Below are 17,732 nucleotides of genomic sequence, written 5' to 3'. Positions count from 1 at the left end.
AACATTGTAACACATAAAATAAACATGTAACTCAGAATTACGAAATTTCTATAAACACGTAGCACAACTAAGTAGATAAATTCAATAATAATGAGTTCGAAGAAATTGAATACTAATTTAGCATATATTATGATCCCCTTAAGACATCCTTTTTCGACTAAATTATGCACTAAATAATAAATTATAAATATTAAGAAAAGGTGTTGATGAATTAGAAGAGTGGTCTAGAGTGTGCACCTAATTCAGAGTGAGAGCTCATTGTAACACATAAAATAAACATGTACAACACATGAAATGTAGATATAAACATGTAACACATGAAATGTCTAGATAAACATGTAACATGTATGAAATGTCGAGGTATAATGTCTAAAATAAGGCTACAAATGCAATGTCCACAGTTCATGTATAATATCTAAATGTCCACAACATGTATAATAGAAATCGAGTGCATAATAGAAATATAATGTTCACAACATGTATAATAGAAATGTCCACAACATGTATAATAAAAATGTCAGATATACATAATAAAAGAAGCAAGCATGTATATATAACAATATAATGAGCTATGTCGCGCCCTGTCCCGATCCCCGATCTTCGATCTGATATGTTGCTTGTTCCGGGGGCCTACATTGTGTACACAATTTCCATGTTAAAAAAAAAATATATATATATATATATATAGTGGATCCTGATGAATACGAAAAAATAAGAGACATCAATTTAAATTTAAATATAAATTTACCTGTGTATCGTGATGAATAGGATCACCAAGTGCCTGCAAATCTCCATATCTCATGTCCATCATAATCTCTTGTAATATATATTTAAAATTAAAAAAAAATGTCAGTGGTAGTGAATACATAAAAACTTTATATATACAACTAAGTTAAAATCAAAATTTCCAGTTTCTTACCTTATTCCTCTCCTCGAATGCACCCCTGATGCCAGATATCTCCGAAGAGTGTAATGACACAGCATCTGGATCAATAAAGTCATCCATAAGAAGAGATGAAAAACCTCGTCGCCAAACTCCTGGAGTATGTGGTGTAGGATGCACTATAGTCTCGAGAGTTGTAGGAGGTATCGAAATATCCTCCTGCCTGGAACTATCAGGCTCTGAATCTCCTCCACCATGGCTAGTACTAATCGAGGATCTTTGAAGTACTCATCCAATGAACTCAGGGAGCTGTTGAGGAGTGATCCCATGTAATGTAGAGAGAACCTGATAAGCATCCACAAGATCGCTCACTAAATAGTAGCTCATCTGGCACAAACTATCCTCCGGTAAACGTGTGATCTCTGTAGGCAATGGTAGCTCATAACGAATATATGGGTCATAAAATGGATCCATCTCATCAACAATAGGGGCAGGACGAGAATGCAACATATATCTCCCCACACGAAAAGAAGTCATCTCATCAACCTTGAGTAGCAATGTTGGCAATGCTAGAATACATGTCAACGTGTGCCTCCTCAGTTGCCATATCACTAGTACCACTTGTGACCAAATCCAAACCTTTCAGAAAAAATGAAAGGTTCTGACCCACCATTGCCCTCTTACTAGGGGGTTGTGTATCATGGTGTCTAAATCTGTCTACAAATCTGCCCCTACCCTGCCCAGCATGTCGTGGAAAGTTTGTGTAATCAACATCATATCCTAGATGAATTTTTGTATACAATTGGTTGCAGAAATATTGTGGCAGCTCATCCTTCTACGGCCACCTATGATGTATCACCAACCATCTAGGATATATGAATGGTGCGACAATAGGATCCTCATATCTAGTGGCCCGATATCCTCTAACCACAACCATTTCCATGTAAAATGGGAACATGGATTTCACTTTCACTGCAGAAACATTTCTATCTATTGTTTTCCATTTAACCGTGTCATAGACAGTGTGAGATAAAGTCCTATAAAAATACTCAATGTGAGGGTCATCATATGGATTGTATGATTGAGCAAATTCAATCATACGCATCAGCTCATCTCTAATATGTTCTAATTTATCTCTATTGGCCAGCACATAAGTGCTATTTAAAGTCTATTGTAACTGTGCTAGAGAGGACTGCATTCTCAAAATAGTCTCAATACAAGTAGTCTCTGAATTCTCAAGAGTCTCAGACCTACGTGAGGTATGCTGAGGATCAAGATGCACACTTTGCTCAAAAGAAAAATGATGTGAACCATTAGAAGCCATATCTAGATGTGATGTGAAATGTATGAATGTGTGTGTGTGTGACAATATGCATGTATACATTAAATTAAATTGAATTAAAAACAAATTCATATACAATGTATGCCACAAACAAGATGAAACATTGTACAAAGATGCACTTGAGTTAAACATTTTAAACAAAACGAATCAAATGAACTGCGACCTATAGACATTGCAACTTAAAGATTACATTGCAAAACAAATTACATGAACATACACATGAACTTATTTAACATAAAAATTATAATATGCATATGTGACTACACCATTATAGATAATGGTTATGAGATCATTTTATTAAACTAGAAAGTTACGCCAAATATCAATAATAATAATCATTCTAGCATAATTGTACTTCAAATATAAAATTTTGTAATAGGTATATAATGTTAGAGTAAAATAGACGATCGCCTAATTTATTAATAAATCATCAATTACATTCCTTTTACTTTATCTAGGGTTTTCATTTTGCTTTTATAAGCAAATTCATTAGTGTAAAATTTAATCTAGTTAATCTTGTTTAACCAAAGATCACACAAAAGGATTGAACCAAAGATCAAAGGACCAAAAATATTTAGGAAATGTCAGTGAAACTATTAAAATGTTCAAAGAATTCTAATCAAAACAATGATTAATGGGAGGGAACCAACATTTAGAATCATGATTTGGGGGTAGAACTTGAGAGAAGTAGGGGATATATGGAGTCAAGACTTAAATAACTTAAGTTATAATTAGAAGATGAAATGATGAAGCTCACTATATAGTATTTATTGCACCAAAGGGTTCTAGGATCTCAAAAGGTTCCACAAAGTTATATGCAAGTTTGGAAGACAAAAATTAATCAAGCTTGTCAATGGCTAATTTATTAGAAACACTCTCTCCGATACATGACTATTTTGATGTATATATTTTTGTCATTTATAAATTTTCTAAAAACCCACTACATTTCCCAATTGCTAATCAATCTAAGTTTGGTCTTTCATCTTTTCTAGTTTATTTGGATCCACAACTACCATGTTCGAGCCTATTTGTTAAGCATACAATACTTGAGCTTCCGAACCTCCAATGAGGAAATGAGAAGTGTGTTTATGGTTAGTGTTATCATATGCAAACTCAATTAATGGTAAATAAGTTCCCATATTTTTGTTCACAAGTCCTCAAGAATGTGGTTCACTCTCTTTTTGTTGATCAATCTTAAGGTGATGGGTTGATCTATAGTCCAATTTACTTCCCAATTATGTGTATGTTTTTTCGAAACCTTGACATTATCCAAGTGTCTCAAATATGATCTTATCAAACTTACCTTTATTAAATATGATATTATTTGGTACTCCACGAAACTAAAAGATCTTCTAAACTTTTGGAAGGTATACATGGATGCCTGAATGTAATTAGAGAGATTGTTTGTAAATTATATTCATTTATATTGTTTGTGATTATATGTTTTTTGGGTTGTATAAGTTTTTGGGTTGTATATGTTTTTAATTATATTTAATTAAAACAATATATATACATATATTATTATTAAAACAATTAAAAAATTAAAAATCTATACATATAAATTACTAAAACAATTAAAAATATATACATATAAATTATTAAAACAATTTTAAAAAATGAAAAAATGAAAAAATGAAAAAAAGCCTTTCGGCCCTACCTTGCTCGATTGAAAGTCTTCTTAACCCCCCTCCCGCTCCAGCAATTCCGAACTGTGCAAATGGGGGGCTAAGTGCAATCGACAGGTATATGTAGGGTTGGGTAGTACTCGGTCAAGTATACCTCGCCACCTGTCCTCCACGTAGGCGCCATGTGGCGCCATGTAGACTCGACCGAGTAGGATTTCTTTTTCACTCGCACTTAACTAAAAGTGTGACTGAACACTATGCTTTCACCCCTTCAAGAACTTCAGCTCACCTAATGGAGAGTTGGATAAATAAGTCTTTCAAGAAGGCGAGTGCATTTATAAAGGAGCTAGTAAGAATATTTGATAAAGTCTCAAGAGTTCTTGAAAGAACTCAAATCCTCATGGTAGCCTATAATGTTTTCACTTTCACCAGAGATTATACTATGCCTAGACTACAAGCAATGAAGAGATTATTGTTATCACAAAAGCTCGCACCCTAACCTTGTGAAACATGAAAACAACCCCGAAGTGTGGGACCTTGCGCAATGACTTGAACCTCCGGAGAAGGTCGGCTTCCTTCTCAATCCGGGTGTAGGTGTTGAACCAACTCAACATTTCAAAACTAACTCCTAGGCCTATCCTAACAAATTGCAAAAGAAAAAAAAAGAAAAAAAAGAGAAATGCTTAAAATGAAAGGAGGTGATGCACCAAGATAAGAGATTGTTTCTCTCCCCAATCGAAATGGCACAAAGAGTCAACTGAAATATCCAAGAGATGCACAAACTTCAGTTGCATGAGTGACCCAAACGCATGTATGGAGGTTAGAATTTGCTAAGTGTCAAGAGGGGAGAAGGATTCCCACAAGTCACAATCAGAAAACAAGTTAACACGGCATATATGAAGAGAAGAGCCACAAAACATACACCTATGATGAAGGTAAGGAAACATACATAGCATGCATAAGTTGAAGGAAGGCAAGAATGTAATCTCAATTCATTCAAAATCCAAAGGCCCAAACTTGCAGTTGCAAAAATGCAAAAATAATTACGAGTCTTCAAGAGAAGAGAAAGAGCATAGGAAAGCTAAAGACAATCGGGAGAGAACCCTTTACAATGAGGCTTAACAGCCTTATATAAAAAAATGGTTACAGGGGTGATCATGACCCCTGCATGTCAAGCTGGGAGTGCAGGGAAATGCATGCACTTGGCTTCTGTACATGCAAGCAACCTAGCCATACCCACAAAAGGCAACCGTGAGAAGGTGGACATTTCTAATTGAGGTTGATGCTGAGAATTGATTTTTGAGTAAATGGTTGTGCTCTTCAACCAATAGACTGCAAATATATCAAATTGGATTCCACTAGACAAGATTTTGCTTAGCACAGTCAACAACAGGGTTCTGTTAATCCTTGCAAAACCTTACATCAATTAGATCAGTAGAAAACAAATCAAATCATAACTCTAAAGAAAAAAGGTTGTTTGTAAGGAAATCTACCCTGTTCGGGACAGAAAGTAAGCACAAAACAATTCATTCAATCATCAAATTAACAGAAAGTAACCATTTGCATATCACATGCACAGAAGGTAAAATAGTAAATAGCGAAACGGTAAACATACTTAAACATTATCATATCACTACAGTTAGCTTTTTTGTTATCATATATATTTTTTGCAGTGGACCCTGATTGATACAAATCAGAGTACCGTGAAAAAAATTGAAGAAAAAAATTATTATTTAATACAAATAGTGATGTTTCACCATAAGAAAATTATGGAAACCAATAAACAGGAACAGAAAGAGTCCCAAGTCAAAACTTGAATATCTAGAAATATGGGAAAATCTTCCACATACATCAGATAGTATCAGTTGTTTGTTGATGTGTGCTGAAATGGTCCTGTGGTTCTTTTCATTTTTTTTCTTTTTTTTTCATCTTGCCACTTATCTGTCCACAATTCCCACAGTCACTTCTATTTCTCTTAATTGTAAAATCTTTTAAATTAACCTCCTGCACACCTTGCTTCTGTGCTTCAATCTCTTTCTGCTCTGGCAGAATCAGAAAAGTTTCTTGCTCAAGCTAGTTATGTGGTTCTGTCGAAGGTGCTCAATTTTCATCATTTGCATTTAAATTTCCAGGGCCCTCTTCAACTGTACCTGCACTATCCAAATTGACATTTTGCAGTAATTCTCAGCATGCTCAAGGTTGTTTCCCACTAAGAAGTTATTGCAAGGAGGAAAACTGTTAGTTATTCTCTTCAATTCAGACATAATATCCTTGCACTCTTTGGTGGGCCATTTCAACTCATGACACCTGTAACAGATTTCAACAGGTCAGCAGTTTGAGTGGCTACAAATAGCATTTACGAGATCACAGGAAAAATCAGGATACCTAATAAATATGCAGTTGGCTAAGAGAATGCAAATAATGATAAAACTTACCTACTTGTCCTTTGATGGCTTGAAATGCTACAAAGGCAGCCTTTATTTCAGCTTCCCTCTTACTCTTTGCAACACAACCAACATAGGAGGTCCCTCCAATTTGCATTGTTTTGGAGAACAAGCAACTTCTGTCTTTGTAAAAAAAATGTAGGAGAACCTTCATCCATCTTCACAAGTAGTTCTGCAAGAAAAAATTTGCTAATTTTTTCCTCCCGCTTAATTGACAAAAACAATTGGAGAAGACAATTAACATATTTCTTGATATTTGACAATATTAGGATTTTACATAAAATGAACATCATATGTCGCAAACAATTGCAACGTATCCTTGGAACATATTCCCATAATACAGAGAGCATCAACTACAAAGACCCAAACAAGTTTTTTGAGCCAACACTCGATATCGAATTATACTTGTTGCCTACCACAGTTGAGGCCTACGTTGACTTAGAAAATTTGCAAGCCATGTAGTGCAGTAAGAGAAAAGGAAAATAATTATAACAAATAACACCCATAAGGTGGCTATGAACGTATCCAATGAGACATTTACCAGCATTTTTTATTATTAATCAAAAGTTTCCAGCACACATAGGATGTGATCTCTGCATAGAAATAGGTTCATAGGAACTGAGGCATATCACCTTATGAATTTGAACAGCAGAAAATAATAAATCAAAAAAGTGATGATATTTTTCAATCCTCAGAAAGAGTAAACCAAGCAACTGGACAGTTTGTCTCAAATTGACATGAGCAAACTCCTCTCTAGTTAAGGAGTGATTTCAACCTCATTTGTGACATGCTAAGACTGTCAGCTACTATACCCGTGACCACAGAAATTAGTAGAATTACTTAGACTCAAGATTGACTTGGAAAACCAAAAGCATAAATAGAATTCAATTACTCAGAAATAAATCAGGAAAAAGATGGATAACTCAAAAACACTAAAATATTCATGAAGGCAGGGGGAAAAACATTTTTTCAACAGGTAGACAATATGATGGCATGTACAAATGGTTGATCTCGGAGGAGAGAAGGAATATTTACATGGTATTAAAGGAAAATAGACTATTAAAACAGCTGTTATTAGTTTTGTTTAATAAGATGCACACTCCCTTAACTTCAGGAAATTTAAGTTCAAACTTCAATTATTTCTTAATTCATATGTCAACACCTTAGGCTTAGTAGCAAATGGTGGAAGCGGTGAGGGAAGATTGCTGGTGGATGTTCATTGTAATCAACTTTTCATAAATGTTCGTGAGTTCCTGCTGACTGCTGTAAGGAATTTCTAAAAACTCATTTACTAGAAGTAAGAAAACAGAGAAGAAAGAAACTTAAAAATATTCAAAAATAACAATATTCCTGTCTTTAACTGTGTAGCCCTCACCATTTTGACTGGTACGATTCTCCAGCTTCACCCTTACTTCTTGGAAGAATGAAGATTTGGTCAGAAACAGTGAGGACTTGGTGTTGGAGAAAACACAGTGATAAAATTATAAAAAATGGCATGTGTTATGACAGTCCATATGATCTTGAAGGCCTTATTTAAGCTTTGTGAGGGGGTTCCACATCTCAAAACCACCCTATATCACAAAAAAATTGGCTCTGGCCCTCTACTTTAATTATATTTATAAACCAAAAAAAATTGTGCCACCAGCTGTCATTCCCAAATTCCGGTCCCCACTGGCCCCCACCATCTCTCATTCCCAAAACTGGAACATAGAAAATTACTATTTTATGAGGCCCATGCCTCCCTCCTTAATGCTTTAAGCTCGACTTCAGGTTACAATTTATGCTTCCTATTTTCAATTAGAGATACTAGTTAATACCCATCAAGGCTTACATAAGCAAGCATAAAATAAAAGCTACAATGGTATGAATATGAAGGAAATATTAAATTTGGTAGAGCAATGGAATAACTTCATTTCCATTATGTGATTGATTTATACACAATAGACATGGATAACCATGCATTCACAGTTTTAATGAATAGTAAATAGTAGCCTAAATAGGCTAACAAATAAAACAAACAAACAATCAAACAACCATAAGGGTGCAAATGATGGAATATCCAATAATCCCCCCTTATTACATCATTGCTTTAAAGTACTAATAAGAGAATCCTAAAAACTTTCAAATTTCACGCGTGAAAGAGGCTTAGTGAAGATATATGCACGTTGTTCCTGAGTTGAGCAGAAATGGAGCTAGATGTTGTTTTGCTGAAAATGTTCTCGAATGAAGTGACAGTCAACTTCAATATGCTTGGTCCGCTCATGAAACACTGGATTACAAACAAGCTTGAGAACACTCTGATTGTCACAATAGAGGACTGTAAGCTGGTTTTGTGGTACCCCCAATCCTTCTAATATGCGGCGTTGCTAAACTGCTTCAAAAACTATTGCACTTGCTACACGATATTCTGCATCTATTGAGGAACGAGGAACTGTGGCTTGCTTCTTACTTCCCCAAGAAATAGGGTCCTGAATGTTAATGCATTAGTAGCTTCTGCAAGATAAGACTTCTCTAACCCGTTAATCTCCTTTATTCTGTTATGGTTTATTCATCTATGCTATTAGATTATCTGATTTATGCTTTCTGAACTGAATATGTTTATCAGATTGTAACATTGATCATGATTATGATATTGGCATTGGATAAAGATGGATTAGATCGACGACTTGCTTAACATAGTTAAGCGTCAATCTAAATGCTATCGGGCTAAAGATGGATTAGATCGACGACTTGCTTAACATAGTTAAGCGTCGATCTAAATGCTATCGGGCTAATAACCCGATAGCATATTAATGTCGATTCATTTATGAATCGGCATTAATATGCTATTGGGGTATTAATGCAATAGCATATGTAATGCTATTTGTTATCGGGTTTAGTTCATACCGATAAACATTTATAATCGGGCCATTAACAAAGCATCATAACTAACACCGTTTCAACCGAGTGTTTAAGTATTAAATGTTAGTTACCAAACATAACCGAAATCGGGATGTGCAATATGGAAAGACACCGATCAATAGGTGCCTTGATCGGTCATGTCTAAAAGACATGACCCGTCAAGACATCTATTGACCGGTCTTCTAAAACATATAAAGCCCGACATGAATCATTTGGAGAAGACATATAAAATATTAATGATCTCTCTCCTTCAGCCTGCAACAAAACAATCAGATTATTAGACAATATAATCCTATAAAATTCTCAAATATATAATTTGTTCTTTTATTGCAATTGAATAAAACTTTACATGGTATCAGAGCCGGGTTAATCGAATCTGAGGCTATTCAATTTCTGAATAATTCAAGAACAAAATTATATATTACATCACATTTCCAAAATGGCCAGCGCTATTAGATTCGAAGATAGACTCGGAGGTAGCGATGATTTCTCAGCTTGGAAGTTTAGAATCAAAATGATTTTGAGAGAAAACAAAGTTGATTCATATGTTCAAACTGAAAGTGCAGCACCCAAGAATGAACCCGACAAAACAGCATGGATTGAGGGAAATGAAAAGGCTATTAAAATAATAGTTGATGGGGTAAGAAACAACATAATGCCCATCATAAAGAAACAAGAGATGGCTTACAAAATGTTCAAAGCACTTGAAAGGACATTTGAGATATCAAATGCAAGTCGTACTCTGGCATTGAAACGAGAGATAAATCATATCACGATGAACAAAGGGGAGACAATCAACTCCTACTTTATGCGAATATCAACCCTAAGAGATGAACTTGCAACCCTTGATTATGAGATCCAGAGTAAAGAATTAACACTCATTGCTCTAGATGGGTTGCCCAGTGGATGGAATACATTTGTCCAAGGCATTAGTGGAAGGTCCAAATATCTTAAGTTTGAAAGGTTAAGAGATGATTGTCTCCAAGAAGAGTCAAGATTGAACGAAATTGGAATAAAACAAAAGAACATAGACGAAGACCTTCAAGTCCTAAATACTAACGCAAATAAGAAAAGTAAGAAGAAGCAATTTAGGAAAAGAAAAAGTCATCAAGGCAAAAACACTCCAAAGAAAGACCTATCACATATTCAATGTTATAGGTGTGACAAATTCGGACACTATGTTGCGAAATGTCCGGAGAGAACCAAACAAGCCACATTTGTCAAAGTAGGAAAATTCAAAAGGGAAGATGACTTCGAGAACTATGTCCTCTACTCAGCACTCACAAGCCATACAACAAACAAGTCTAACTCATGGATGATCGACAGTGGTTCATCCAGACACATTACCAGTTTTAGAGAAGTGCTAGACTCCATGATAGAGGAGAATGATGAGGAAGTAAACATCGGAGATGATTCCTCACATCCAGTCAAAGGAATTGGAACCTGCATCATCAAATTAAAGACGGGCATGTCATTGCAACTTGAAAAGTACTATATGTCCCTGGCATCAAAAGAAATCTAGTCTCCATATCAACACTAGAGGATAATGGATACAGAGTGACCTTCATGGAAAACAAGGTGTTGGCTTAGCCGAGAAATTCTACCATCAAGAAAGCTAAAATCATTGGACAAAGACAAGGCTATTTGTATGAGCTATGCACAGAGCCCAACTTAGCCTTAATTCATGAAGCCACAAATGCAAATGAGGTGTGGCATAGAAGACTAGGCCACCTGAACTATAGGGTTTTATCATCTATGGGAAATCTTGTCACAGGTCTACCTAAGTTGAAGCAATATCATTCAGAGGCATGCAAGGGATGTGCCCTAGGTAAAAATACCAAGGGTGCCTTCCAAAATAGTACTAGGAAGACAAGCAAAATATTAGAATTAGTTCATTCTGATGTATGTGGACCTATGTCTGAACCCTCTCTAGGGGGAATTTTGTATTATGTAATATTTGTTAATGACTACTCTAGGAAAACTTGGATCTACTTTCTGAAATGTAAAGAATCAGAAGAGATCCTCAATAGGTTTAAAGAATTCAAATCACTAACGGAGAACTACTCAGGAAATAAAATTAAAACCCTAAGAACTGACAATGGGGGGGAATATACTTCAGAATTATTTAAAGATTTTTGTAAGAATTCAGGGATTAAAAGGGAGTTAACAATACCTTATAATCCTCAACAAAATGGGGTAGCTGAGAGGAAAAATAGGACTATTGTAGAAGCTGCCAAAGCCATGATCCTTGATCAAAATCTAAATATCAAACTTTGGGCAGAAGCAACTAGAACTGCGGTATATATACAAAACAGATGTCCTCACTCCCACCTTGAAGATAAAACTCCTGAGGAAGTCTTCACCAAAATAAAGTCAGATATCAGCCACCTTAGGATATTTGGGTGTCTTCTCTATATACATGTACCTAAAGAGAAAAGACTAAAACTAGAACCTTCTGGAAAAAGGGGAATACTTGTAGGATATAGTGAAACATCCAAGGTCTATAGAATTTATATACAAGGTCAAAGAAATATTGAACTTAGTAGGGATGTAATCTTTGAAGAAGACTTAGCCTTCAAAAGAGCCCAAAGTACAATAGAACCTGAAATCTATATCCCTACTCCTAACATAGAAGAAGATCCTACCCCTGAGCTTCAAAGGGAGAATCCTGAGGAGACTATAGGTGAAACTCAAAACCCACCTAGAGAAAAACTCAAGAAAAGACCACCATGGGCCACCAAGACTGTAACAGAAGCTCAGAACTTTACTGCTCCTTCAGGAACCTTAAGGGAAAGTAAAAGGCCTAATAAATTCACTAGCTATGTTGCCCTTATGAATGATCTCTCTAAAGTTGAACCAAACAATATATCAGATGCACTTGAACATCAAGTATGGAAGGATGCCATGTCTGAAGAGTATCAATCCATTATGAAGAATGATGTTTGGGAGATTGTTCCTAGGCCAACTAAGAAATTTGTTGTTTCATCTAAATGGATTTTCAAGATCAAACAAGCTTCAGATGGTAGTATTGAAAAACACAAGGCCAGATTTGTAGCTAGAGGGTTCTCACAAAGGGAAGGATTAGATTATGAAGAAACTTTTGTACCTGTTGCCAGATATACATCGGTAAGAGTTGTACTAGCCATTGCAGCAGCAAAGGGATGGAAGGTACACCAGATGGATGTTAAGACAGCATTTTTAAATGGTGAGATCTCAAAAGAAGTCTACCTAGAGCAACCTGAAGGGTTTGAAATTCATAATGCAGAGTCTCATGTATGTAGACTTAAGAAAGCTCTCTATGGGCTCAAACAGGCTCCCAGGGCCTGGTATGAAAGAATTGACACCTATCTCTCAAAACTAGGTTTCACTAAAAATGATGCAGATCCTAATCTCGACTACAAAAGAAATAAATTGATTTTATATGTTGATGACCTATTAATCATAGGAGATGATCACCTTATAGATCAATGCAAGAAAGATCTATCCACAGAATTTGATATGGACTTGGGACTACTTCATTACTTTCTAGGGTTAGAAGTATGGCAGAATTCCAATAATATTGTTCTAAACCAAGGAATGTACACCTTGGACATTTTGACGAGATTCGGAATGCTAAACTGTAGGCCCATGACCCCTCCTATGGAAACCAACTTACATAAACTTAAAGAACCAACAGCAGAATCACAATCCACTGATCCTACTCAGTACAGGCAGATGATTGGGTCCCTAATGTATCTATTAAATACAAGGCCAGATATATGTTATGTTGTTAATGCTCTAAGTCAGTTTATGTGTGAACCTAAGGAGATACACCTGGTGGCAGTAAAACATATTATGAGATACTTACAAGGTACCCTAAACCTTGGTCTTAAATATGAGAAAGTTGATATAGATCTACACAGATTTACAAATTCAGATTGGGCTGGCAGCGTGACTGACAGAAAAAGCACTTCAGGGTGTTGTTTCAGTTTAGGTTCAACCATGATATCTTGGATCAGCAGAAAGCAGTCTTTTGTAGCTCAAAGTTCCACCGAGGCCGAATATATTGCAACTTCTATGGCTGCCCGAGAGGCAGTATGGCTTAGGAAGTTGCTTGTGGGATTGTTTGGAGAACCTATGAAACCTACTATTATTCATTGTGACAATCAGAGCTGCATAAAACTTTCAGTAAATCCAGTATTCCGTGACAGGTCCAAACATATTGAGATCCCATACCACTATGTACGAGATATGGTTGACAGGAATGTAATTCAATTAGAATATGTTTGTACAGGAGATCAAACTGCAGACATTCTGACCAAACCTCTTTCCAGAGTGAAGATTGATCACTTTTGAAAAGGTTTAGGTATGATAGAAAGGTAATATGCTTTGTAAATAAGATGTTTAATGTGTAAACTTCTTTTGTCATGTTGGGACATTTTGGGTTTCACCCCCCGTGTTCATATCTAAGAGGTGACGATCTCTCAGATTATGAACACTTGTATGCAGACATCATAAGGTGACGATCTTATGATTCTCTAAACCAGTTATCATGTTGGATCTTTGGTATGTCATGGATGTGCCATGATGGTGTTGTGATAAAACATTTGTATAAAATGTTTGTGCACATATCACAACCTGGATAAGATGAGAATTTAACCATCCTCATATGTTTATCCTTAGTATTGCGTGTTTAGGCAATACTGATATCACATGTTCAGGTGATATCTTGTCATAATGAAATGATGAATCTTTTATATCACATGGTTAGGTGATACTCTATGTCACATACTTAGAGTGATGTTTTATATTTGTATCTTGTGTCCTGATGGTACTTCATATCATATGTATAGATGATATATATTCTTGGAGACTGACATTATTCTGGTTATGAATGAGAAATGTGATGCAGGTTACTTTATCTATCTTCCAAAGCTAAGAGGGAGTGCTAATGCATTAGTAGCTTCTGCAAGATAAGACTTCTCTAACCCGTTAATCTCCTTTATTCTGTTATGGTTTATTCATCTATGCTATTAGATTATCTGATTTATGCTTTCCGAACTGAATATGTTTATAAGATTGTAACATTGATCATGATTATGATATTGGCATTGGATAAAGATGGATTAGATCGATGACTTGCTTAACATAGTTAAGCGTCGATCTAAATGCTATCGGGCTAATAACCCGATAGCATATGTAATGCTATTTGTTATCGGGTTTAGTTCATACCGATAAACATTTATAATCAAGCCATTAACAAAGCATCATAACTAACACCGTTTCAACCGAGTGTTTAAGTATTAAATGTTAGTTACCAAACATAACCGAAATCGGGATGTGCAATATGGAAAGACACTGATCAATAGGTGCCTTGATCAGTCATGTCTAAAAGACATGACCGGTCAAGACATCTATTGACCGGTCTTCTACAACATATAAAGCCCGACATGAATCATTTGGAGAAGACATATAAAATATTAATGATATCTCTCCTTCAGCCTGCAACAAAACAATCAGATTATTAGACAATATAATCATATAAAATTCTCACATATATAATTTGTTCTTTTATTGCAATTGAATAAAACTTTACACTGAATCTAGGAAGAAAACAAATCCTGATATCAATTTTCTATCATCAACTGAACCTACATTGTCTGCATCTATGTATCCTGTCAAGAAGAATTGATCATCCTTTTTATATTCCAAACCATGATTCAATGTACCTTGGATATATCTTAGTACCCATTTTGCTACTTTCCAATGACATATTCTTGGTTCTTGCATGAATCGTGAAAGATAATTAACAACAAAACCAATATTTGGTCTACTATATGTCACGTAAATCAAACCTCCAATCATCTTTCAATAAAAAGTTGCATTCACTTGAGGAGATGGATTAGATGTAGATAACTGCAATCCTGATTCCATAGGTGTAGACATGGGTTTGGAATCCATCATTCTAAACTTCACAAGCAATGTCTTGGCATATTTTCTTTGAGATACAAACATATGTTGATTTGTTTGCCATACCTCCAAACCAAAACAATAGTGCAATAGCTTGAGATCTGTCATATCAAAAGCCTTCTTGAGATCATTTTTGGTTGTTTCAACCATTGCTTCTAAGCTACCTATGATAACAAAGTTGTCAACATATACATTCATGATCACAATATCACCTCCTTGATCCTTGAGATAAAGATTAGGATCATATTGATGCCCAGTGAAACCATGTTGTAGCAGATGTTCAACAATTTTAATATACCACACTCTAGGAGCTTGTTTGAGATCATATAGGGACTTAACAAATTTGCATACCTTTTCTTCTTTACCAAGTACAATGTATCCCTCTGGTTGGGTAATATAGACCTCTTCCTTAAGGTCTCCATTGAGAAATGCACTTTTTACATCCATTTGGTATAGTTTCCATCCAAGTTGGGCAGCTAAAGCAAAAATCATTCTAATGGTTTTAATTTTTGTTGTGGGAGTGAATGTTTCTTCATAGTCTATCACTTCTTTTTGGGCATAACCCTTGGCTACAAGTCTAGCCTTGTGTTTGTCTATACTACCATTTGCCTTATATTTAGTCTTAAATATCCATTTACATCTAACTGCTTTCTTACCAAGTGATAGATCAACAAGCTCCCAGGTGTTGTTTTTCATTAGAGATTGATACTCTGCATCCATAGCCTCTTTCCAAGGCTTTGATTCTTGTGCTTCCTGAACATTAGAAGGCTTTGATTTACCTCATTGCAAGCCATGCTGCGAGTCCTTGGACCTGAAGTGGAAGTGTCTAGAACTCCATCTAGCTTTGCATCACGAACGGTACTACTATACCACTTAGGTCTTGTGACATTTGTAGGTGTTGAATTAGATTGACTATCAACATCCCCATCATTTTTCCCATCCATGTTGAATATTGGAGCACTATTAGGAGCAAGTGATGATGTGAGAGAACTTGACTCACTCTTCTCATCAAAAATTACATCTCTACTAATGTACATCTTCTTTGTGTTAGGATCCATAAGGCAATATCCCTTAAGACTCATTACAATATCCAAGAAGAATACATTGCATTCATTTTTCATGAAGCTTCTTTCTTTTTTGTTTAGGAATGTGCATATAGGAAGTGCATCCAAACACACGAAGGTGAGAGATAGATGGCTTTACCCTTGTCCATGCTTCTTCTATTGTGATGCCATCAAGTGCTTTGATTGGTGCATGATTTAGAAGATAAACTATTGTGTGCACAGCTTTAGCCAAATATGCACGTCCTAGTTGAGAATCCTTCAACATGCTTCGAACCATCTCCATGATGATGCAATTTCTCTGTTCAGCAACTCCATTTTGCTAAGGTGTGTATGTTGCAGTCAGTTGACACCGGATTCCATTTTCCTTTAGGTGCGTGGAGAATTAGTGCTATTGTATTCCCCCTCTCGATCTAAGCAAAGGAAAAGAATACAGTGATTTGTATATTTCTCCACATAAGTGCGAAACTCTGTGAAATAGAAAAAAGCTTCATCTTTATGTTGCAAACAATATACCCACATTTTCCTTGTGTGATCGTCAACAAAAAGCTGAAAGTACCTATATCCATTATGACTTAGTGCCATGGGGCCGCACAGATCAGTATGTACCAGCTGCAAAGGTTGGCTTGCACTACGACTGGAACATCTGGCACTCGACTTCTCAAGTGAGGGAAGCCCTTTTACCATGCTTTTCTTACTAAGTGTTAGCAAGTAACTAGTGCTCAAATGACCAAATCTATGATATGCCAAAGCATAGCTAGATCACCATCTTTAGCTACCAAGGCTTGATTATTAGCAATCGTATGAAACCTAAACATTTTACCGATCTCAGTGGTACTGGCAACAATCTGTGCATTTTTAGACTTATCTTTGATAAGACATACCTTTTTATCCTGATTCGTATCAAATTCAAAATTAAGGTTATGATCAAGAAATTGATTAACAAAAAGAAGATTTTTGGTAATTCCTAGCACGTACAAAACATCAGTAAGCATGCAGCAATGTATGCCAAACTATAAAGAGATGCTACCAATACCTTTGATGTCATAAATGGTATCATCCCCAAGAGTGGCTATACCGTGATGAGGTTTCAATGTGAGAAACCACTCCCTTTGTCTAGTCATGTGCTTTGTAGCACCCACGTCCACATACCATAGTGAGGTTGATTGTGAACCATCTTTTGAAGTATGGGCTGAAAACACATATTCCTCGTCTAGAAGATCTTTTGCTTCAACAACATTGCCTTGTTTATGTTTGTTCTTCTATTTCCATCATGTATTGCCACTTTGAAATGGCTTCTTTGGATGTGATTTGTTGGATGATCCTTTGGCCAAGGAGTTTTACCAACAATTTTTCACATCATGTCCAACCCTTTTGCATATTGGACACTTCTTTTGAATTTTGGATGAATTGCTCGATTTGGGTTGTCCACTAGACTACTTCATAGGCTTCTTGCCTTTATGATGTGTAGTCATTGCATGATCATCCTCACCATGTTCCTGGATTATAAACTCTTCTTTCTATAGT

At 35.8% G+C, this 17,732-nt stretch overlaps 1 long non-coding RNA gene across 1 annotated transcript in view; it reads right to left on the bottom strand.

Moving 5' to 3' along the window:
* Positions 1–5,457: 5,457 nt before the first annotated feature.
* The window catches only part of LOC131077784 (uncharacterized), a 45,906-nt gene continuing 33,631 nt past the window's right edge, over positions 5,458–17,732 (bottom strand). The window contains exons 2-3 of the long non-coding RNA XR_009113650.2: positions 6,286–6,466; positions 5,458–6,157 (exon numbers count right to left, since the gene is read on the bottom strand). This is a non-coding gene — a long non-coding RNA (uncharacterized LOC131077784). The remainder of the gene's footprint in view (positions 6,158–6,285; positions 6,467–17,732) is intronic.

The sequence above is a fragment of the Cryptomeria japonica genome, chromosome 10, assembly GCF_030272615.1.
Source record: "Cryptomeria japonica chromosome 10, Sugi_1.0, whole genome shotgun sequence".
Lineage (NCBI taxonomy): Eukaryota > Viridiplantae > Streptophyta > Pinopsida > Cupressales > Cupressaceae > Cryptomeria > Cryptomeria japonica.
This window is presented reverse-complemented; position numbering and strand designations above follow the sequence as displayed.